The sequence below is a fragment of the Meleagris gallopavo genome, chromosome Z, assembly GCF_905368555.1.
Source record: "Meleagris gallopavo chromosome Z, MGAL_WU_HG_1.1, whole genome shotgun sequence".
In the NCBI taxonomy this organism is placed as follows: domain Eukaryota; kingdom Metazoa; phylum Chordata; class Aves; order Galliformes; family Phasianidae; genus Meleagris; species Meleagris gallopavo.
Window position 1 is genome coordinate 12,284,256 of NC_139435.1, and position 24,242 is coordinate 12,308,497.

A 24,242-nucleotide genomic window follows, 5' to 3' on the forward strand; every position below is an offset into this window, starting at 1 on the left:
ACAATAAAGAAAAAAAGGCAGAAAAGACTTTCAGGTGTGATGTCAAAGAAACAAGCCACATCACCTTGCTTAAGTAACAAGCCAAACTTCACATACATAAGAAAGCTACCCATTCCCTGTATGATGGGATTTCCACAACACAGCCAACTTGGTTGTGGAAAATGAAAATCTGACTGTTTTTTTAACAAAAATTTTAAGCATGAAAAGTCTGGATTAGAGAATCAAAGGGAGAGCTCCTACACATCAGCACAAAGCTGAGGTCCCCCAGATACAAGGGGATTTCAGTACTCATCTGAAGCCTGATTCCCATTTACAGCGAAGTCCCCTGGCATTTACAATTAGGAAATAGAAAAGCCACATCTATTCGCTAATTCTTACCATTACAGCACTCAGCACAACGTGCCCTGTTCACACTGAGTTGTAACACGGGAATGACGTTTCTTCCAGAACCACCTTAGAAGCTTAGGGTGATCTTTTTTTAAGCACGCTCTCTAAAGGCATCATAAATTCAATCCCTTAAAATAGAGGCGGTGAGCTGACGCTGCCGTGCCACTGCCGGCGTGTGAGGTGCGTCCAGATGCTCCTGGCCGCAGAAAGGGCTCTGCATTCCCCTCCCAAGGTCCTTTCTCTTTTTTTTTTTTCTTTTCTTTTTAATTTTTGGAAAGATGCTACTTTAAAAAAAATAATAACAACAAATAAAGATAAATAAAAACGCACGCAAGAAGAGGCGTAAATATTTACCCAGTGCTCGGTCCTTGAACCCACCAACGTGCCGGCCAGCAGAATAAGCTGTTGACACAACACAGCCTCTATATAACCGCCGGCTCCGGCCAGCGGCTGCCTTCCCCGCCGCTCTCCCCCGGGGGAGCCGCATTCGCCGCGCCCCCGGCCCCGCCGCCACCTGTCCCCGGCCCGAGCCCCAGCCAACGCGGGAGACGCGGCCCTGCGAGGCGCCGCCGGCACAGCGGGAGCTCCGTGCCCCTCCGCGCGGAGGCACCGCGGGAAGGCGGCGCAGCGCGGAGCTCGCCAACCCCGCCGCCCCGCTTCGCCCCGCGCCGGGCCCCCCCGCCGCCATTCGCCCCACCTCGAGGCGGGTATAGTGGACGCGGGGGGCGCTTCCCGGCGCGGCCCCCTCCCAGGTGCGAGCGCAGCCGCCAGCGCGGAGGCGCCGCCGGCGAAAGCCGCCCGGCCCAGGTTCGGCACTCACCCGCCGCCGCCTCGCCCTGCCCTGCGGCGGCCTCATGCCGCGGGGGTGTGCGCGGTGCCCGCGGCGCGATCCCGGGCGGCCCAGCTCCGGCGGGCAGCAGTGCGCAGCGCCGACAGGAAGGAGGGATGGAGCAGGCAGGGAGAGGGAGGGAGGGATGGAGGAGAGGGCCTGGCGGGCTGCCTGCGGGAGGAGCCTGCGCCGCGCATCGCCCGGCGGCGCGGCTGCCCAGGCGGGAGGCAGCACCCGCGGGCCTGCCCTTAGGGCGCGGGTGTTCGCGGCACCTGGCGCCCCCGGGCTGCGCTTGGGCAGCGCTGCCTGTGGCACTCAAGGCTGGGGTTGAGCTCATGCTCAGGCGGAGGTGCGGTGGTTTTTTAGGGCTGAGGATTTCAGTTTCTCCTTGGTCATACTGTGCGACTTTAGCGTCAGGGTTTGGTCAGCGCGCAGTTGCTGAAAATACTTCAGCAGCCAGTGGTCCCCAGCAGGCTGTAGAAAGCAGACTGAAGTCACAAATCTGATCACTTCAGGTTCCCTTTGAAACCATTCTCAGAAAACTCTTCTGTCCAACATCTCGGACACCACCAGCCATCTGGATTTCAAAGTGTTAGGCCAGAATGCAGGCAGTTCTTGACTGACTTTATATTTGCCTCCAGTTTTTGAGGTCTGGGACTCGAGCTCCAGTATTTCTCTGAAGCCACAATAGCTACATGCTAGCCTCTCCTTTAAATCAAACTTCAAATCTTCACAATCCCACAGTCTCAAGAGTCAACAAGTAAAAATATATAAATACCACAAGGGACCTAAAATCAGAAGAGCTGGCAAGCCTATGGCTCCTCTTTTGTTCTCCAGTAAACCAAAGCAAGACTGAGAAAAAAAGCGACTTCTCTGTTTTATTTGGATTTCCCTGCTTGTACTCTCCTCCACGGAGTTTCTGGGTTGCTCTAGATGGCTTTTCACAGAGCCTACGTGGTAAGGAACTGCATGTACTTGTATGAGGGTGCACCCTCTCTACTCTGCTCTTCCCCCTCTACTCTGCTCTTGTGAGGCCCCATCTGCAGTACTGTGTCCACAACCTCTGTGAGGTTGTACTGGAGCCAACAGTACAAGAAAGACAGTGAGCTGTTGGAGAGGGTCCAGAGGAGGGCCACAAAGATGATCAGGGGACTGAGCACCTCCCCTACAAAGACAGGCTGAGGGAGCTGGGCTTGTTCAGCTTGGAGAAAAGAAGGCTGCAGGGTGACCTCACCGCAGTCTTTCAGTACCTAAAGGGAGCCTCCAAACAGGAGGGAATCAACTCTTTGAAAGGGTAGATAACAGCAGGACAAGGGGAAATGGTTTTAAGTTGAGGGAGGGAAAATTTAGGTTGGATGTCAGGGGGAAGTTCTGTACAGAGAGAGTGGTGAGGTATTGGAACAGGCTGCCCAGAGAGGTTGTGGATTGAGGTGTTCAAGGCCAGATTGGATGGAGCCCTGGGCAGCCTGGTCTAGTATTAAATATGGAGGTTGGTGGCCATGCATGTGGCAGGGGAGTTGGAGATTCATGATCCTTGAAATCCCTTCCAACCCTGGCCATTTTGTGATTCTGTGGTGCTGAGCCAGACATGTTCTACCTTGGCTATGTGGATGTATTTGGGATCTCCAAGGCCACTCTCCACCACCCTGCACATTCCCTGCCCAGGCTAAGTGAATGCAAACTATTTTGTAGAGATGAAATCTTCCATTCTTTCCTCCCCTTTCCAATGTTTTTGCATGTGCAAAGAAAATTGAAGTTGCTGTATGCTAGAGCAAGAACAACATGAACCTTGTGGTTGGGTCTCTTCTGGCTCAAGAGCATGCTTGACTTCAGGCCTCCTGAGACAGTTGTCTATCCATTGACCTGTGTCACCTTCTTAAGAGGAGAGGCTGCATCTCCTTATACACATAGTGTTCTTGGGAAAGCAGGGTAAGAGCATTTGGAGAGAAGCCCTGGGCAGTGAATCCCAAGCCGTAGATGATGTTTTCTCCTGTTACAGATTTAAACATTTGTAACTGGAAGGATGGACACACTTCTGTCAAGCTCTCTCCTTAGAGGTCTTCCAACCATTAGATTTAAGTAGTTACCTTCCTGGTTTGTCAACCATCTCTTCATGGTCTCAAGTCTCTTCTGACTGCAGAGGCTTGCTGGATGCCTAATTCTGTGCTCTGTGCAGTCCAGGCACACAGTGATCTGCTGTGTCAGCTGCCTAGAACCAAATCTGCTTTTGTTTTTCAGTAGTTTTCATTCTGCATCCCCTCTTTCTATGTTCTATGAAGCCAGAGCTGCAGTGGTGCCAGTAATATCCACAGCACCAGAAAGCTTGGGGTTAACCTGGCAGTTTTGTTGTGTTTGACCCAGACAGGCTGGGCAAGATACAGTTCATCCCTGTGCTGTGGCTGGTAGCCCCATAAACGCAAGTTTCCACAAAAGGTATATGATAACTTTTTTTTTTTTTTTTGGAAGGCATTGTATATGTCAAATTAAATTGTACCACCTTCCTTTTCTGCAGCTCATGTTGCTTTCTCCTTCATAATGGCTCCCTGGCATCTCACTTGGCAGAAAGCCTTCCTGAGCAAGGAATGTGTGCCATGATTAATTACAGAGAATCTGGGGATCTGGCCCCTTTTCTATATGGCAAATGTTACTCATTTGGACCATCTTCTCTTTTTAATTAGCAAGGCAGCTTCCCTGTAATTTGTATACAGGGACTGTACAGGAACTGAGGAAAGAAGTGTCTGTTTTCTTGTTTTTTTGTTTTTTTTTTCTTTTTCTTTTTTCTTTTTTCTTTTTTTTTAAAGCAGGAAAATTTGATTGTGAAATCAAATTGATTGAGAAGCTGCCAGGACAAATCAGAGGTAGGGATCCTTCCTGAGGTTGTTTTGGTATTGTATTTAACGACTCAGTGTTTAGTGGCACCATTAGAAGTTAAGAAACTTTCTTGACCAGTTGCAGTTTAAGACAATATTGTAGTAAAAGTGTCAAGGTGCTAAAGCTGATGGTTGAGTTTCTGTTATTTGATTGTTATACAGTAAAATATTCCAATTTAAATAAAAATACCCCATGAACTAATGGCTGGTATGGTTATCCTTACTGTGTAGCTTTTGATGTGCAGAAAATACACTGTCTGTGCATCCTGACTCACCCTACAACTTTCCCTGTAAAATGTCACAGCTGCTATATTTTATAAGAAAACATATCTGCATGTAGTACATATATGCATATTTTTGTTTCCTGCCTTATCTCTGGTTTCCAGAAAATTGAAAGGCAGATGCTGGAACAAATGCTGTGTCTTTGTAGACTTAGTGCAGGATTTTGTCATTGATTTTAACTGCAGCAGAGCTCTGCCTTTCAACATTAATACTTGGGCAGTGAGAGAGGAAGATTTAAGTCTCTCCGGATAGTGGGCTAGTTTTAGTTTATCTGAGTTTATCTCAGTGCCTCTTATTACTTACAGAACAGCTTGTCTGCTCTCCGGGTCAGAAAAGTTCCAACTGAAAGTGAGAAGCTCAGCTAGGACATTTTCATTAATGAGAGTTTCCTGGAGCCATTTAGTCTTGCTGCTAAGGGTGTGTTGGTTATTTATGGCAGGAAAGGAACGGATGTGTTGATGTTCTGGAACTTTTCCTTTGTGCATTGTTTCCCATTTCACAGTTGTATTTGGCACCCACTTTCCTCCAGCCAATAAAGAATATTAAAGAACTTCCTTTACTGAGACATTGTGTGCATGTTTTACAAACCCTACCATTTAACCAGAACTGTGTGATGAGCACTTCTACCAGTATTTACAAAAGCTAGAGATTGTAAATATGTAATACTGTGAGAGAATGTCTGCCAGTTATTCTTTATATGGATCACCTACTCCTGTTTTTGTTTTTGTTCTTTTAATGATTATATAATGCAACCAGCAAAGTGAATTTGGGCCTGACTGAATGTATTCAGGAAAGCCAATTACAAAACACACACTGGCTATGATAGGACAAGGAGGAATAGGCTCTGCTTTGCCAAGAATAACCTCAAGTTACTCATATGCACTGGGTAGCGCATATGTTTTGGTGTACTCAAAAAGCAACAGCGCTTTCCTATGAGATCTCAGTGGAAGCATCTCTGTGTTGTCAAGCTGGATCGGAGCTATTCTTGGAAATGAGTATTCTGACCCCAGAGATATAATCTATTTGTAAATAGTATTTTTCAAATGCAGAGAGTTTTCTTTGTCATTAGGGAATTATGCCTGCAGAGCGCAGTGCCATATCGGCAATATATTGCTAAAAAGCTTCAAAAAGTTCCCTGATCTCCCCAGTTGGCAGGAAAACCATGTAGTTTGTTGTGGTTTGTCCTTTTGCAGGGAGGAACAATGAAGGACTTTGATCTGCTGACCTGTACTAGTTAGATAGTGCTATAAATTTAACAAGAAATTGGAAGAAAAACACTACTTGCCAAAAACAACTATGCTGAGGGCACTTGCATTCCTCTCACTGGAGAAAAATCCGCTTCAGATGTCTGAAAAATACATTGGGTGGAAATACGAGAATCACTACCAGTAGTAAGACCCTTATGGTTAGCACTGAAGGCAAGCTTCACCCACACAGTACAGAGATGCTAGCAAGGGGATCTCACTGCCACACACAGCCCAGTTTCTCAGTCCTGTCCACATGATGTGATCAGGGCTGCTGAGGACAAGGGCTCCAGCTCATGCCCTCACTAAGTATGTTGGATTTTTCTTGGCTGGAAACAACAAATATTTTTTTAACAAGTCTATCATATTATACTGATAGAAGCAGTTATGCAGTGATTTTGCCTCAGAGCCTTGCTTGCTGTATTCTCCAGGAACCTTGTGCTTGTTGCTGTATTCCATTGTTTTGCCATCTTTATGGCTACTGTTTGTCTTTCTGTTGGGAAGATGTTATATGAGCCCATGTTATCAGAGCATGAGTTTTGGGTAAAAAATACCTATACGTTAGTAACAAAACTGAATGCTTGGTCTTCTAGTCTTGATGCAAAAAGCACATTCCTCACCATTCCTTGATTTGTCTGCTGTCTTTCATATCCACTCTTTCCGCCCTTGCTCTGTTGTGTCTGCTGATACTTCCACATGCAGGCATTTTCATTCAGACCTTGGAATCCTAATACTTTGGTTACAAATGTCTACAGTGCCTGCAGTAAACTGATGTCTGAGAAGGAACCTACTGCTGAAGTTGCTCTGCTACAACAAGCTACATGTTGTAAACATTATTAATTGCTTCCCAGTTTAAGCAGGTGTGCTATTTTGCCTTTGACTGTGCTGGCAATGTAAAGTTCAGCATGTGCTTAATCATCGAGTGGGATGAGTTCCATTGCAGTGTTCCATACAGTAGTCTGAGAGGTCAGTCTTCATGTCAATGAAATAAGATACGGCATATTTCTTGGAAGAAAATGAAGCTAAATATAAATCTCTGAAGAACACAATAAACACTGACAAATGGTAACAATCTTAGTAACTGTGGAAGGGTTGGTGGAACCAGTCCTAGAACTAAATCTGATTTATGGATACGAAGCTGAAAAGGCTTACTTTGCATAGTAGTGGAAAAGCCTAATTACATCATGAAAAAAGGAATTTTTGAGAGACACAGGCTAATTTAGATTAGTGATAGCCAAACAAGCATGAAAATGTGCAAGTAAGATAAACTGAGGACATCTCAGATGTTCATATACTCTTTATATTGCAGGTCCTTCCAGTGCTCCCCAACATCAATGTATCGCATTCAAACATACTTCCTTTCTCTATGTAAATGTTCCTGTCTGTGACATTTTTCTACTTTCCAATTTATCAGACAGATACTGCCATGCTTTTTCTAAAAGACAGAGAAATGTGTCCTGTGCTATAAAGCCAGTGCTTGTGTGATACTTGAGATTATCTGTTCTTCAGACCATGGCCTGAACATGTCTGATGAATGCTGGATGAATTTGAAGCAATAATTCAGCTGTCACGAACTTTACATGCACTCAGGAGCTGACATCTACGTCAACAGGAGCCATTCAGCGAGAATTCCTGTAACTCAGTTGAGCAGCCACTACCAGTGAATAAGTGATTAAAATTATCAAAATTCTCCCTGCACAAAGTTTCCAGGCAGCAACACCCTCACACCCTACTGAACCATATCCAGGGGAAAAATTATATCTTCTCCCATACATACTATCCTTGGACTGAGCTGTGAGCCCACTCACTGCTTGGAACCAAATTTATGTGCATCAGCATAAAAGCAGGGAGATTAAGACAGCTCAGCCAGAGAGGAAGTGGAGATACCTAGCAAATGCTTTGCAGGAGTATATGAAGTTCTATATTTACACAGGACATTGTGCTTGTTTTGTCAGTCTTTGTTGTTTTTAGAGGCAATATAGTGTGCTACATCTTTAAAGCGCCATGGGCTGTGTACGTAAAAGATGAAAAGCAAACTAAAGGACAAATTTAAGGATGGGAAGTCCTTTCTGCTCAGGTTGCTGCTCAGCTGTTCTCATGTCTCAGAGCATCTATCTCATATCCAAGAGATCTCTGCTGCTGAACTGGCTGCAGCATGCATAGGCCCCACAATAACATATGAAGAACTCCGATGATCTCTCCAAGATGCATTCCAGGTCTGCGTTATGCACGTATGCGCTGATACATGAAAGCTGCAGTGGGTAGCCAAATGGAAGAGTGGGACTGCACACTGAGCTGTAATCACTGACTCTACATGATGACATGTGGAAGAAAACTTGGGTTAAAAGTGTGTTTGGGACTTCTTTTGTGCATAGTGCATTAGAGCTTGGAATATTGTAGTGTTAAATAATATACAAGTAACATACCTTAAGGCCTAGGTTTGGAAGATGTCATGGCAAAATCCATTTATTAGAAGCAGTTTTATCCTTTCTGTTTGACTTTACAAGCATTATTAGTTGGTATATCAGTACAGACCTTTTATTAGCCTGCAAAAGAGCTCTGGTTAACCACAATTCTCTCGCAGGCTAATAAAAGGTCTATAAAAACATATAAGCAGAAATTCAAACTTTAATAAACAAGTATATTCCAGTGTATTGGAAAGGCTGGCTGTGGTTAGTAGATGGGCAGCAATCTCAACACTGGCTTCCCACCCAGGGAATGATTTCTTTTAATCTTCAGGGCTGTAAGATTAAACTTCTTCAGGCAGAAAGCTGTTCTATGAAAAACTCTTAGAACATGTGTGGGCAGCACTGCAGACACCAGGAACGTACTCACATGCTTAAAACTGTACTACTGAGCATGCTCTTTCTTGTGCCACATCTTTGCCAAGCTGGAAGTCTAGGCAATCTTTTTTGCCTCTTAGTCACTTGAAATGCAACCATCCTTGTGTCATCAATTCCCATTTGTTAACAGTGAGCAAAAGCAGTGGTTCACAATCACACAGCTTTGCTCAGTGCTCCCAGCAATGAAGCACAGCTTACCATTGAGGTGGTAAATCATGTTTTTGAGACATCTACTGCGAGTGCACAAGGCACAGTCTGAGTTAATGCATGCCTAGATTAGGCTTTGGCAGGTACTTTTGCAGCCAGCAGTATGAGCTTGAGCATCCACCTTGTCACATCTATGATTCTCCACCATGTTTTGTTAGTATGAATCTTTGTACATATCCATACAGAAAGATCAAGGAAACAATTCCATTATTTTTGACTAACCTCCCCTAAAGGTATTTTTTTAACTGAATAGTTCCCCTGCTTTGATATCTGAACACAAACATCAAGCCACCGGAGGGCTAGTAGGAAGTCGAATAAACAGGAAAAAATAGCCAAGGGCAAAGGTTTAAGGCTGGAATGAATATCCAAGGGCAAAAGTTGAAGCAGCACTCCTGCTATGTGTCAAACCACAGTCCTGAGCTCCAGGCTGTCCCTATTCTGGGAGAGCTGGTGAGCTCATCCTTCAGCTATGAGTCTTAGCCACTGGATGGAGTATTTCAGGCATGGTCAAGGACTCAAGTGCACTCGCAATAGCCAGGATGGACTGAGCAGAAGCCTGGTGCTGGCAGGGAAAACTGAGCACTTGACTTTGACCATTGTCTGATGAAAGTGACAAATGAGGAAGCAGAGAGGGCAAGGCTGTGTCTCTAATTGCAAAGATCTTGATTCTTTTCTGTATTTTTTTTTCCTTACCTCAGCACATGAGAGTACTACTTATGCTCCACAGGCCTCTTTAAATAAGACATTTAGATACCCACTAGAACATGGGAATTGCCTATCTGAGAAGGAGTACTCAGCGTACAGGAGAACCTAAAAAAGGATTTTTTAATTTAATTTTTAATTTTGAGGCACTTCACTGACCTGCAAAGGTGCCTGGCTTTAGCATGCTGGCTGTTGAGTACTCCTGTGGCCTCTGCCTTCTCCCAGCTTTATGCATAGTATTGCCATAGGATTCAACTGGGAGCAGAACATGCAGAGCAGTACTCAACATTTTAACATTCCTCATGCCTGAGTTAGACTGATAGTTCTTCATTTAGAGGAAAATTAAGAACTCAAAATATAGAAGTCCAGACACAGTCTTTGCTGGACCTAAACTATATAATTACAAATCCATGCAAGCATCTAGTGAACAGGGAAAAAGGCTTGCAGTAAGTAACCTGCTGAGCATGGGTCATTCTTCCTAAACAAAAGCAAATTACTGTTATCTCACTACTTTTCTTAGCTTTATTTTCCTACACAGCTCCATAAAATAAGGTTTTGTTGTCTATTATATGCACCAACGGGCTGCAATTCCTCAGTACCTTGTTCTGGACCTCTGGCCACATATATGTACAGTCTTCCTCCTTACAATTGTAATTAGCAAGACTAATGCCAAGGAAGACTAAATGTCTCAACCTTTAAGATATGGAATGTACTCTCTCTGTGTAGTCACATCCAGATGGAGTCTCTCCTGGATTTGGATCGACACTAATGTCAATCTTCTGCATTTTCTCCTGTTCTACCTACGCTCAATCCTCAGGCCAGTTGGTACTTTTAGCCTGAAACTCTCTTGGATTTAAACACCAGAGAATTTTCTGCCTTTGAAGTTAAGTGGAAGAAACAACAGATGTTATCACGTGCGACTGGAAAGATCACATCCAGCTCAAGAGGTGATGAAAGGCTTGCTGGGAGGCCAAAAGCTGGGGTGCGAGGGGCTAGGCCAGTCCAGAGGATATTTCTCCTGTCCGGAGTGCTCTGACCACATCATTAGGCTAGAGGGCACTGTCCACTCTACATTTGAAGCTTGGCCATCCCTTAAGTAGCAGAAGTGAAGCTATAGGGACAGAAAAGGCTGAAGCAGGATGTGTGATTGTGCCAACAATGCAAATTTCTGACCATTGCTCCAGGGAATGCTGGTGCATTTCTTGTATGTTCAGGTGCTGAAGCTGTGTTTTTTCACACTGAGTAGTTAAGCTTGATGAGGAAGTTGGGGAGAAACTTGTATTTACCCATGACAGTCACGCTATGATTCAGTCTGTCCCTTATTACAGGCAACAACCTTGACCAACCTTGTGCAATCTTACCATTTTCTCGGAGGAACTCTTGGACTCTTTGGGGTTTTATTCCAGAAAGACCTTATTCCTCCCACAGAGAAACCCACAGAAGAGAATGTCAATGGAAAGACTTGCTGAAGCTTACACTCCTTCTAAAGTTAAAATAAGTTCTGCCAGTAACAGTTCTTTTCTTTAGGGTCCGAGTGGTAAAAACTTTCCCTATAGCTTCCACATCTGGAGGAAGCAGGAGCTCCCTAAATGTTGTGTAATGCCCTTCTGTTTTAGCTCTGCCCGTGACACAGCTCCAGCAGGGACTGCAGTAGACATTGGCGTGTGCCAACCAAAGCTCAGTAGCAGGCAGAAAATGTAACTTGTGGGAGGTAACAACTGATAATCCTGTTCTGAGCAGTTAGAACAGAACAGCAGTGTCTTTCAACAATTCCAAAGCAGGCATCTCACGGCTCCCTTGCCCACAGCTCAGTGAGACTCCAGAATACGGAGAAAAATTCATACACTACAGAGAAAGGTTTGATGATGGTTGCATAAATCATTGCTTTTTTTTGAAGAATTGCTTGCCAGAGAGACTACAGGCTGGCTGTTATTGCTGCACACGGACATGAGATCTTTCCTAGTAATGCAGTTGGCTCTGGTTCCAGAAGGAGAGAGTGCACCATAGGCTCCATGGGGAATTTGTACCGAGTCACCTGTGGGATGGGTTCCCACAGCTGGCAAGAGACAGAGCAAGAGTAAGGTCTGCTTCCAAAGGGAACTACTAAGCACAGTCTCTGACTGACCCAGAACAAGCATTTCAGGTTGAGATGGTTTGGGGGACAGTAAGATCACAAATGCTAAAAAATCCTATCTAGCTACTGCTATGCCAATACTCTCTCATTTTTCTTTTTTTCCTTCTACTGTCCTTGCATCCTTCTCTCTCTGCTCTTTTATTATTCCAAAACTGGTCAAAGGACTGGTCCCACACTTTTATACAGAGGGCTACCCTCTGTTGTAGAAATCTGCAGTGATGTGGTCCTCATTTCATATGACAGCAATCACTGCCCAAAAAGGATGTTATTCCTACCTTTTGAGATAAACCAACAAGTTGCAGGGCCAAGCTATCTTCCCAGATATCTTCTCTGCTACTTGTAGCTCTGTATGGAGAAGTATCTTTCACAGGAAATTTCTGCATTGGAAACAAATAATAAGTACAAGACTCCTAAGTTTAGAGAGAAAAAGTTATCTCTGTGTTTGGATAGTCATTTTTCTGCTCCCAGCAGTTTGGAAAAATGTAGCTGTGTAACTGCTAAGCTTTATTTAGGGTCGTAAACATCTCCACAGTTACTAGCGTAATGTTTAATATTGAATCTGATTAGGCAAAGTGAGTATGAATCTCTTGTTTGATTTATGCAGAGGCAGATTAAGTCTATGCAAACCTTTGCTGTCTGTTTTAATGAGAAAACCATTGCGCTTTCTAATGTATGGCCTGTGCCCTCACAAAACCATTCCTGAAAAAGATGAATGGAGCAGAGACTATGACATAATTAGAAAGATTGATACTTCAATGCTATGACTCACTCTTTCCTCATAATTTCATTTCTAAAGCCAATTAATACTGTTTAAGAGAGATGTGTTAATGCTTGCTCTTGCAAACAAACATAATTAATGCATAATTGTGGGGTCCTGGTGGACAACACATTGGCCATGTGCCAGCAGTGTGCTCTTTGGCCAAAAAGGTCAATTGTATTGAGGTGCATTAAAAAGAGCGTGGCCAGTAGGTTAAGGGAGGCTATCCTCTTTCTCTACTCTGCCCTGGTCAGGCCACATTTAGAATACTGTGTCCAGTTCTGGGCTTCCCAGTTCAAATAAGACAGGGATCTCCTAGAAGGAGTCCTGTGGAGGGTCACAAAGATAAAAAAGGCCCTGGAGCATCTCCTGTGTGAGGAAAGGCTGAGTAACCTGCATCTGTTCAGCCTGGGGAAAAGAAGATGGAGAGTGGATCTGATAAATGTTTATAAATATCTGAAGAGAGGTGGGAGGCAAATGGATGAGGCCAGGCTCTTCTTGGTGTGTAGTGATAGGGCAAGGAGCAATGGGCTAAAACTTCAACATAGGAAGCTCTGTATTAACATGCGGAAGAACTTCTTTATGGTAAGGGTGGTGCAGCACTGGAACAGGCTGCCCAGAGAGGTTGTGAAGTCTCCTTTTATGGAGATATTCAAGACCTGGCTGGACGCCTACCTGTGTGATTTTTTGTAGGGTATCTGCTTTAGCGAGGGGTTGGAGTCAATGATCTCTTGAAGTCCCTTCCAAGCCCTGCAATTCTGTGATTCTGTGATATTTCCTGATTTTGCAATTTTACTTATGAGATGAATAGAATGTTGAACAATCTTTCCAAATTTCAAGATCAATATATATATTTTTTAATTTTCTTGAAGAATATTCTTTCCTCTCTTTTTAGGCAAAAGACAAATAACACTAGGCAGCTTCTGAGCAATCCTAGTATATTTGTATTTAATTGTTGTTGACCAGTCTGTGTACAATCATTATACAAATGGCACCTGTCCCTTTGATTATAAAGGACTTGTTTCTCCAAATGTACATTTTCAGTCTTCTGTAGCATCATTACTATATATTTATTCAGTTTGTCTTCAAAACTCAAAAAGAAGGGCAGTAATTAACTCTATGTTTTCCACAAAGTTTTGCTTTCATAATCTGTGACCTTCAAAATCTCCTATTGAGCTTAATCAGTTTAACAGAATGAATTGATAACATTTTAAATAATTCAGAACTAGATAATGAAGAATCTATGATATTCCATGAGCAGAAGAGGATATCCATTTATGAACTGCACTATATTTGTATGACTAATTCATCATGCAAAAGCTGAAGGCTTATGAAGAGCAAGAGAAGATATTCAGATTCAAACCTAGAAAAGAGAAAGCATCCAGGTCACTAGCATGTCTTCTCCCTCAGCACTTTTTGAAGTGTGATCTTAGTGATACTGATTTTGATGACAAGAGCTTGGAAATTCTACAAAGAACATATTTCAGTGGTGATCTCACAGCTCATAAAGGAGGCATATGAAAACTTGTGCTCTTTTTTCCAGGTGGAATTGTTATACTTTCTTTTCAGGTGAGATCACAGCTCTGTCTTGTGTTGTTCCAGAGCCCCATTACAATGGTTAGCCAGTTTCTCAGCACTTCAGAATTAACACACACAAAAAATAATAATAATAATAATAATAATAAAAAAAAAAAAAAAAAATCCAGGAGAAGTGTGAGTGTACTGCTATTTGGTAAAAAATAAAAATTAAAAAAATTAAAAAAAAAATCAGCAGAAACTAGTTTCAAATAAGATACGTTTTCCTGCCCCGAACATTTGGTAGGACTCTTCTAATGTATATTTGTATAGATTTATAGTGACTGACAAAATAAAAAGCAAACTGAAAATACACGCTTAAATACACAGAGAGCAGCTTATTAGTTCATCTGCGAATAAGTCTTGAACAAGTGTGCAAATTTGAAAGCTTTACATTTTATTTTTATTCTTCAGTCCAAACTCATGATGTCCACATGATAAATAATTTTCTCACTATTTCTGCATTGGAAACTAATTGAAAGCAAGGAGTGATTGAGTCGAAAAGGTGTATTATTACTTTGAGGGCAACGGACAAGGCTTTGGAAACTTGGTGTTTCCCCAGTTTTGGCAAAAAATATTGCTATGATGTTTGTACTAAAGCAGCAGGTACAGTCAGTGAAGCTGAATATTAAAGACAGTCGGCACCTACTTTTCTTATTCGTACCTGCTGGAAGTGCAAGCACAACAAACCAACAGCTCTGAATTAAGATCCTCTCTCTGAAGTAATGTGGGAAGCTTGCCTAAGAAAACCAAGTGAGAAGAAACAGCTGGTGAAAAAAAAAAGTAGAAGCAAATATACTCAAATCTCCTCCTCCTCATCTTTTGAATACAACTATATTCATGATCTCTCATACAATGCATACTTTCAAGAACATTTTAAAAATAATTTAAGGTGCAAATTCTTTCAAAGAAATTGCTGACAGGGATGTGCCTCTGGAAGTGTCAGTGCAGAATGAGTGCTAAAATCATTGACAAGAATGAGCCAAGGTGTTTTAGTCAATTGAAACTTTTTTAGCAATTATCATATGCTTTATATCTTTTGTTTTTGAGTTTTTGAGAACACTTTACCGCTGATTTCTCTTGAGAGCCATGATTGAACCGTAACTGACTTGGGCTTTCATCATCCAGTGATTGCCGTATGCTTTTCATTGGATTCAAGAAAAGTGGTTTTCATAATTGAAGGCTCAGAATAACAAAGGAAGTTTTGAATCGTTTTAGATTTAATGACACAGGGACATGCCAGCTTGAATGTCAGAAAAGCCATATGTGGAGCTATGCAAAAATGTAGAGCTGTGGCCTTATGAAGATACTCACGCATGAAGATTATTAGCAAGACTACTACAGTTTTTAAAGCCATATTTATGCTGTTCCTTTCTTTTAAAATCAGTCAGTGATGTAGAGCGTATTTTTTAAAAACCTATCAACTCAAATAGAAACCACTATGGTGACATGATCCTGAACTGGTAAAGGGATGTAAGTCCAAAATTTTAAGTTCATTTCTCCGAGAGATGATGCCTGAAGCAGCAGATCTAACACAGAGGGAACCACCTGAGGAAACCTGAGTATATTCATAAGCTTCCGAATGATTCCAGTAAAAAGTCCTTGTACAGAAAGTTCCAGCTCACTTCTTGTTTACTTGGTTAGCTGCTGCAGAAGAGTCACATAGGATTTCCCTAGCAAATCACATGTTCTCATATTGCAGCGACCTCGAGCCAAATGCATAGAAAACCTCGGGTAACCTTTTCTTCCTCAATATACACAGTGAGAAATAATCTGTTTTGAACATTTTTGGCCCCTGTATTGCATAGATAGTAGCCAAATAATGACTTATTTCAGCATATTTTCTCCTGTACTCTAAACAGCTTTTGTGTCATTTTCTGTCAGTCTTATCTTTAACACGTAGTACTTTTACCTTTATAGGCAAGACTGCTATACACGTACTAACATTACACAAATGTAGATATAGTGCTTTGAATATTAATGCACAGGAAATTACTTTGTTCCAGAGAGTGGCGTTATATGCCTACTGAGATAAACAGACCTGAGGCTAGGAAAGGCTTTGAACCGGATTTTCCAATATCTGCTTATTTCTTAGATACTTCAAAGTCAGACATTGCCTTTCCCTTAAGCTTTTGGCTCTTAAAACCAAATCTGAGTTGGAGAGAAGGAAATTGTCTTAGCTCAGTGCCCTCATTGGAAAAAGATGCCAAAATACAGATGATAATTTCCCCAGATTCCTACTAAAATGGGGAAGATCATGAGAATGACATTAAAATGTCCTAAATATTTGCCAAGAGAAGAGGAGATGTGAGTTGTAACCCCTGCTCCAAGGACAGTTTACATACTGAACTCAGTTACTGTCTCTCACCAATAGTCCTTTAAGTAGGACCAGAACCCAGGTAGCCATTAATTCATGAAAATTACTGCCTTAAGGACTCAGGCTCCTACTCTCTTCTTCCTGCTGGATGACATTTGAAGTCTTTTTACTTGTTTTTCACAGCGAGGGTGAAAAGTACACTGCTGTCCTATCACATGCACTTAAGGAAAATGCATTCGGGTTTTCCACTAGTGAAGCAATACCTGTGAAAGATTTCAACATCCCTTGTTGATCAACATCAACAAGGAGAGAGGATAGCACACTTACTTCTTTCCACTGATGTCACAGGGACGCTAGATTTTTTGTGACACTTCATTCATTTTCATTACTATCATAATCCCAAACTTCTGTTTATATCATCACGTGTTAAGCAAAACCTTCTTACAAAGTAATGAGTATCTTTTAGAAGGGTGGTACACTGTGTTTTTTTTCATTTCATGCAAAGAAACAGAAGTTACTTTATGGCTATCATAGCTTCCTCACCAGTCTGCTTCCACAGAAGGCAGTAAAATTATTTGCTTTGAAATCACATTGGTACTGGTAGAATATGTCTTCAAGAACCCCGACTGTTCTCTTCAGGATAACCTTTTAGTACTAACGACCTTATTGAAATCCTCTTCATGGAAAGCTTCCTTTGAATTCACTAAACTTTGGATAACCTGCTTGGACTTTGATGCCAGAATTTTTTCTTTACTAACATAGTCTGCAAAGTAGGTATTGTGCGCTCTCAGTAGGTGGTAAAAGTTGCACAAAAGCCAATTTTAGTGATTTATTTAAGATATCAGTCTAGATAACATCTCACAGATACACAACATTTGTTGTGATTACAGCACTGCAGAGTTAATGCTTTCAGTATCTTTCCCATTTTTGCAAAGCATAAACTTTATAAAAGCAAAGCATTTTGTTTAGAGGATGTGTTTAGTTCCTCTAAACCAAATTAAAGGTTTTGGAAACCATGTTGAGCTCACAGTATAGACTGTGCTTGAACTTTGTGGTTACTTTTGCCTCCCCAGTGACTCACCCCTGGTTGTTTTGGTATTCTTAAAATATAGATTTAGCTTCAAATTCAGGTCAGCTTATATGGTTTCACTAGCTGTATTCTGTCTCCAGATCTGGAAGATATTTGTAAAACATTTTGTCTTCTCTCTGTGCCACCAGATTCCCAGAAGTCACTACTAAGCTTTTATTTCCATTTCCAATTGTAGACAGAAGAAAGCTGGTAATTAAAATAATTGTGTTATACAATCATTTAGAGAAAGGAAAAGCCCTCTTCTATATTTCCAAGCCCAGAAGTGATGCTTTCTTCATGGTTCTATGAGATCATACAAGATAAACACTAGAAGAATTTGGGAATCATCTGTGGTTAGCAGCACCCGAATGGACAAGGACAGACTGTGTACACCTGTGTTACATCAGAAAGCACCCTCACACACGAACATCCAAAATTCAGACAAATTAACATTATAGAAAGAGCATAAATACAAACAAAACCAACAACTCTTTGTCCTGACACCTGGAATTTGTCCTTGTTGACTTGTATTAGGAGAAATGAAAGGTAATGTAATGTAATTTTCCAGTGTACACTTCTGTAATAGATCCAACTGATACAAACGTATCATTCAGCTCCAGGGCTAATGTTTTAAATTAAAGAGTTGAGAGGAATTCACAGTTGTGTATTTTAGGGCAGCAGTGTGTGCATTTTCAAAATCTTTGGCAAAAAGATGCAGTCAACAGAAACCAAGTGGAAAAGATATTTCTTTCATAATGGCAATTAAATCTACCTTGAAATCCACAGTCTGCTTGATAATTATGGGAAGATCAGATCCTCATGCAGCTTCTGCTGTATATTTCAAATGAGCAACAAGCTACATCTTAATTTTTGTTATTACTTTCAATACTGGCCAGAGCAGCAGTACGCTCTGCATTATGAGCAACTAAAATCCATCTCACACTCACCTCAGACGCTCTCATATCAGCAACAACTGAACATTCCCCACATCATTTTGGACTCAGAGAATATGTTCAATCTGATGTTCAAACTACAGTTGGAACGTGAGATTCAAATTTTGTTTATTTTAAGACGAGTAAACTCAAGAATGATGTAAATGTTGATATGGCTTACAACTTGGTTTGCTCACCATGTAGCAGACCATAATGTCCGCAGTGTACTTGTCTGTTACGGGGCTGTCTCTGATTGTATGTGGCCATGCCTGCAGAGCATGAGTCTCTGCTAGTGGTCCATTTAATTCTCACGTTGTTTCTTCCTTACTGGTTTTAGAATCATAATGATTCACAGCTCCTCTCAGTTTGCCCTAGATTCCTTCTCTTAGGGCATGTTTTTTGTTCAGCTGGATGTATGTCAAGAACATTATTTCAGCTTACTGTTTCTGCTTCACTTATTTTTGCTTGATCTGCCTTACACAGCAGTGGAAGGGTTCTGCCTAAATGCTTCTTGTGTCACTCTAATCACACACTTTGCCCACTGAAGCTATGGAGATTCCATTAAATCCCTATTTATGTTCTATATTCATCCACCACTATTCCTAATGAAATTTCACCCACGTATTTTACTTCTCAAGATATGTGTTTTCTTCCTTTGTCCTTTTTGTGAGCAATCAAATCTCACTTCTAGATAAAACAAAATATGTTACAGTGGTCTGCTATCTCTTGTCTTCTTATTCACGGTCTGAAAATAAAAATGATTTTAAAATGAAGGAACACACCTTCCTACTCCATTTACCTCCTCAGATTTCCATTAACATCATGTTCTCATAAAGCCAATATTCTGAGCACTTCCACTGACCACCAAAGATTTGTTATCTGTTGTTATCAGCTGCTAGAGAAGCTTGTCTAAAATCCTTTTCTAGGATTACAGACAATAATTGGTTTTATGTTTATTTAACTTGAGCCTCATTTTTTTTCCTACTTTCTTGTGGTCTCCAATTACCTTTTGTATCATATTGTCTTCCTTTTGTTGAATTATTAGTAACAACAGAAGAATTGCTGAGGATCATCTAATTTCAGTCCCTCTTGCAAATATATTTATAATATAGTTATAACTGGGTCATGACTCCAAGGACACCTTAAAGAGACATGAAGGAGTCGATCTTTCTGTCTACTCCCACAATTTATTTTCCAGAAACTAGATTGCTTTTCAGCAGTTATCTCCTCTGTGTAAGAGGTGGGTGTATAAAATGTCACAAACAGGAATTTATAAACACAGAAAGTGTTATGATCCTTATTATAATCTATCTCAAAACTTTTTAAAAAATGCTGGAGAAACCATTTTCATTCCAACAAAGTCAGTTTCCATGGTCCTTAAGCTATCTTATATCACTGTCCAACAAAGACCTTTCCATCACCTTTCTGATTTCAGTAATTCAGTTCTTAAATTTCCAACATTTTGTCCTTTGTTGTTTCTGAGAATTCCAACTGCCTCTTAAATCTCTGATTTTTTTTTTTTTTGTTGTTCTACAAATAGCTCAACTATCTGTGTACTAAGAAAGTCATTGAAGAGTTCCCTCCCACTGTCTATAACTGCATTCTTGTGTTCTGTCCTTTTTCACACTCACAGTTGATCTTCTCTCCCTCTCATAAATGACTCTCACACATTACACACATTTTCCTCTTGCTGCATTTTATCCACTAAATCCTGCAAACTCTCAATGTATACAAGATTTGAATACCATATGTCCTTTTTAGCCTTTGTCACATTTAGCATGACACCAGACTGAAAGTTACATTCTCATTGTTGCATGTTTATCTCCATCTACTTTCCCACGTGCTTGCAAGCGGTCCCTTGTTTCTTATATTTGGAATTATCCTGAATGATCTCTTCAGCCTGTTTCTTTAATATATCTCTAGGACCTTGTGATCTGTAATGAGTCTATTGAATTTCCTTATTACTTTTGTACTACCACTCTGTGATTAATTCTTACATTTCCAGCCTTTGCCTTGAGACAAAATATGTAATCTGATTCGCAGGGGCTACCTCTGTAGATAGACATCTATGCCTGAGAACATTTTTAAGAAATTTTCTGTGCTATTCAACTGTGTCTTTAACAGTTACAAAAACAATTCATCATGCCACTGTTAATTTTTATATCATAAACATTAGATCTCTCCCACTGTCTTCTCCATCTTCCTATTCCACTTTGGTATCCCAGCCATCCACCACTATTTTGGTGTCACACTTGGCAAGCTTCTTGGAGATGATATCACAATCAGCCTAGAATTCATCTTTTATGATTCTACGATTTTATGTTGTTAGGCACTTTTTTTTTTTTTTTTTTTTTTCCCTGGGAGCACATTTATTCACTTCTAATACATTAGCTGTCTCAGCAGATGGAGATATGGACAGTTTGCTTAATGTTAGCTTCAAAACCAATGAAAGCTGATAATGTAATTTCAGCGGCTTGACAAAATACCAGTGGAGATACAGTGGGACATAATTTCCTCCTTCTTGACTTTCTTCCAGCATTCTTGCTGCTAAAAGAGCCAGAAATGCTTCTTCCTAAGAAGCAGAAGTATACTTGGGTAACTTCCCTTCCTTTATTATAGCCCTTAGAGAATGCCTGGGACTGATCCCTCTCTTTCCATGGCCATGTTATCACTCACCATAAAATTTTATTTCCATTAAACCATTTTTTTCATTGTCCTCTCTGAGTAAACCAGCATGGATTTCATAAACTTAATTAGCATGGCTATGATGTGCATGTCATCCTGTATCTGCTTCGCTGCAGTTTGGATTAACAATGTTTTATCTCTCTGCAGCAAAGAGTATTTCTTGCAGCAGAGTAAGTCTTAGCTTCAGAGCACCTCAAGAACTGAGGCTCCAATTCACATGGAATTTGAGTACCTGCATCTTTGCACTTCTTTGAAAATTCCAGCCCAAACACAGTTCTGAATGCAGCTGTCAGATACTTTGAGATGCCTCATGGAAGATAAGACTTCTGTGCTCTTTTCTGTCAGCACCTATTACATCAGGATAAGAAAGAGAAATTGTTTTTTAAAGCAGATGTTATTCCAAGATTTCTCTTTCTTAATAAAATCATTTGCAATTGTTTAGGCAGGAGACAGCATGCTCTCATCAGTGTCGCGTCTTGAAGTCTGTAAGAATTCCTGTAAAGCAAAAGAACCCAAACCCTGTGTCCTATTAAGTGAAAAAAGCATGAATGCCCCTTCTCAGTGTATCTGGCTGTATATCTGTGTCTGACTGCGCCTATCTGCGGGGTGGAATTGCTACTGTAGGTCTAATTTAACCCGTAAGAGAAAGAGATGACTTAGAATTTATCTCAGAATATTTTTATCTCCAATTCTAATGTTTGTAATCTTAGGGCATGGTGTCAGGATCATACTTTCCTGCTGTTGAGGAAAGTAAGATTGCAGCTAAAAGGTAGAAAGTAGAGTGCTGTGAAGAAGAAGCAGGACTTCTTTAAAGGGCCGGTTCAGTATAAGTATATAAGTATTTGTATAAGTGAGTTTAAGTCGAATGTACATGCAGTTTCCTTGTTGAAAAAAGATGAACTTGGCAATACAATTAAAGTATAACTCTGTTCTGAAATGCTCTGTTGAGTCATCGTTTCAAAACTAACAGTACAGAAGCCTTTAGCAAGTCCTCCTACAGAGTGCTGAACCAAGTTCTATTTCAAAGCCGCACATGAAGTGCATTTCAAAGTGTTTGTCTACCAAGGTTGAGTTGGAAAGGATGTTCCAGTGTTCCCAATTGGAAACACTGCACTGTATGACAGTGCAGAGCTTTGCAAGACTTTGCAAGACAATGTAAAAGTAAACCGAGATGCGGTAAAAAGACCAGTGTTTGAAAGAAAGAAAGCAGAAGTAAAAGAGCTATCTGAAAAATCTTTACCTTCCATGCCAACATTATAAAGTACTCAGGAAATATACTCTGCTAACATTCTGCACTACAGAAGCTCTCATTTTAAAGTAGAGAAATCAGTACTGGAAAGTTTTTGGAGCACTTTCTATGGCATTATAACAGGTTCAATTCTAATGGATTCTATTGTACATTATTGTACATTGTCACCGCCACAGGATACTTGCTTGTAAATCTGCCTCTCCTAGTTTCACAGGACAACAGATTCTAGAAAAGCATCTTGTAGAGAGCAAGACACTAGAATGGAAATTACGATGTTTGGGCTCACTTTTATGTTTCCACGATTGTAAATCTTTGGGAACATCACCGAGGATGAGTACAACACTCAGCATTAGTACTGTATGAGTCTGTCTTTGCCTAGACAGAAATAGCAGCCTCTAGCTAAAGAGGCTCAAGTACCTCACACATCATCTCTTGCCAATGACAGACCTAATAACTGGTATCCTAGAAGCCATGAAACCAAGCTAGCAGTGTGTAGAGCTGATTGAGAGGAAACAACAGGATGTGTACTTACCGGGCTTTATCACAGCTCCTATCTCCCAGCACTGGTACCACTCAGTGGGACATGGGTTTCCTGTCACTCAAGGAGTATCTGTGTGTGTGTACCTCCTGTTTCTGCTCAGCACCACCTCCTCTGGGTCCATTTGTGTCCACATCAGCTGTTCTCATGAGAAACTCTTCTCTGTTAACACTTCATAGTATGTTAAATAAAGCATTAAGACTGTGACTTGAGATCTCGTCTGGTTCAAATCTGAGACCAAATCTTTCCTACAAGAGCTCTGTTGTCAAATAAGGTAATTTTTTTTCTGCTTCTCCTGCAGAAATTAACCCTTTCCAGATGAATTACAGAAATTGTCTTCAGGCAAGAAAGACAAGTCTTCTGCCTTGCTGCTTAAGGTATCATTTTGGAGCACAGAGATTCCTGTCCCTGCCCCAAGCAGAATTTCTGTGTTCTGTGGGAAGCAGAAAAGCTTGAAGGATCTGAAAAATATCAGTATGAATGCTTCAGAGGACAGCGACTAGGACGTTCATCTGGGATATGGTAAAGCTGTGTTAAAATTCTGTTTAATTAACTGGGGTAAGATTCAAACCCAGATCTTCCATTTGCGTTTACTTTCTATCTGACTTTTGAGTTGAATCTCAGTGCAGAAGCCTATTACCTAATGATAAAATCTTCATAACCCAACATTTTAAAGTCAGAGACGGAGATACTTTGAACAGCTTGACAGCTATGTGGCAAATGACTCTGTCACAGAAGTTCTTGTTGGTAACATGGTACTGACACATGGGCCTGTAGATGTTTAATTGTCCTCACAAATTTGGTTGCTGTGTCTGTGTTCACACCTTTTCCCCTCCCTCTCACTAACAGAGTAATTCTGCATTGCCATAATCAGATGATCTTTCTTATTTAAAGTGGAAATTTTCCTGGCAGGCACAGTCTGTTCAGTGGATCCCGACCAAGTTGTTCCTGAATGCAAAATAATCATAATGAACAACACTCCTTGCCTTACAGGGCAGTTCTGGGCAGGCAATCCTGAGATGCTGTATAGTAATGGAACTGCAGTTTGTGTAACTATGATGAAATTGTTTCCCCAAGTACAATGTAAGTGAGGCACATTTAGCGTTAAGGTTGTAGATAGCCTTGTTGCATACTTCTTGGTCCAAAGTTTGAAGGCAAGATTTTTGAGTGGAACTAATTTTGGTACACACCTGGAAGCTTATCTGTTCTTTCCAGGATGAATTAAAATAAGACATTACTTTCTCCTACAATCCTTGCCTCATTTAGTGCAGAAATTTTGAGACCAAAAAAAAAAAAAAAAAAGAAGAATTACTATATAACTAAATAATAGCTTTATTTAGAGAAATCGGAAGTAAACTCATGAGCCTTCTTTACCTCCCAGATCTGTTGTGCTAAATAGGGTCTACTGAAGTATCTTCACTACTTTTGAAAGTCATAATTCCAGAAAAGGATTATCTGATTAAAAATAAAAAATAAAAACCAAAACAAAACCTTGGGAAATGGGTTTGTTCATTAAGTCTTATCAGCAAGAATAAAGACTTCCATTTCTTCAGCACTTACTGCAAGCACTGAATAAGGAAAACAAAAAATGCTAAGCACGATTGTGCAAATCCTCTTCCAAT

The 24,242-nt window shown here is 41.0% G+C and overlaps 1 protein-coding gene across 6 annotated transcripts in view; it reads right to left on the minus strand.

The window, feature by feature from the left end:
- LOC100545239 (LIF receptor subunit alpha) overlaps window positions 1–24,242 on the minus strand; it is an 88,881-nt gene that overhangs the window by 53,338 nt on the left and 11,301 nt on the right. For 2 of the 6 annotated variants that reach the window (XM_085212700.1, XM_085212704.1), the window contains exon 1: window positions 1,208–1,379. The exons of 1 other annotated variant lie outside the window; for it this stretch is intronic. The gene's annotated coding sequence lies outside the window, so the exon portion shown is untranslated. Of the gene's footprint in view, window positions 1–741; window positions 1,028–1,084; window positions 1,110–1,207; window positions 1,380–24,242 lie in introns of those variants that run through there. 3 more of the 6 variants (XM_085212701.1, XM_085212705.1, XM_085212702.1) reach the window with 2 other exon arrangements.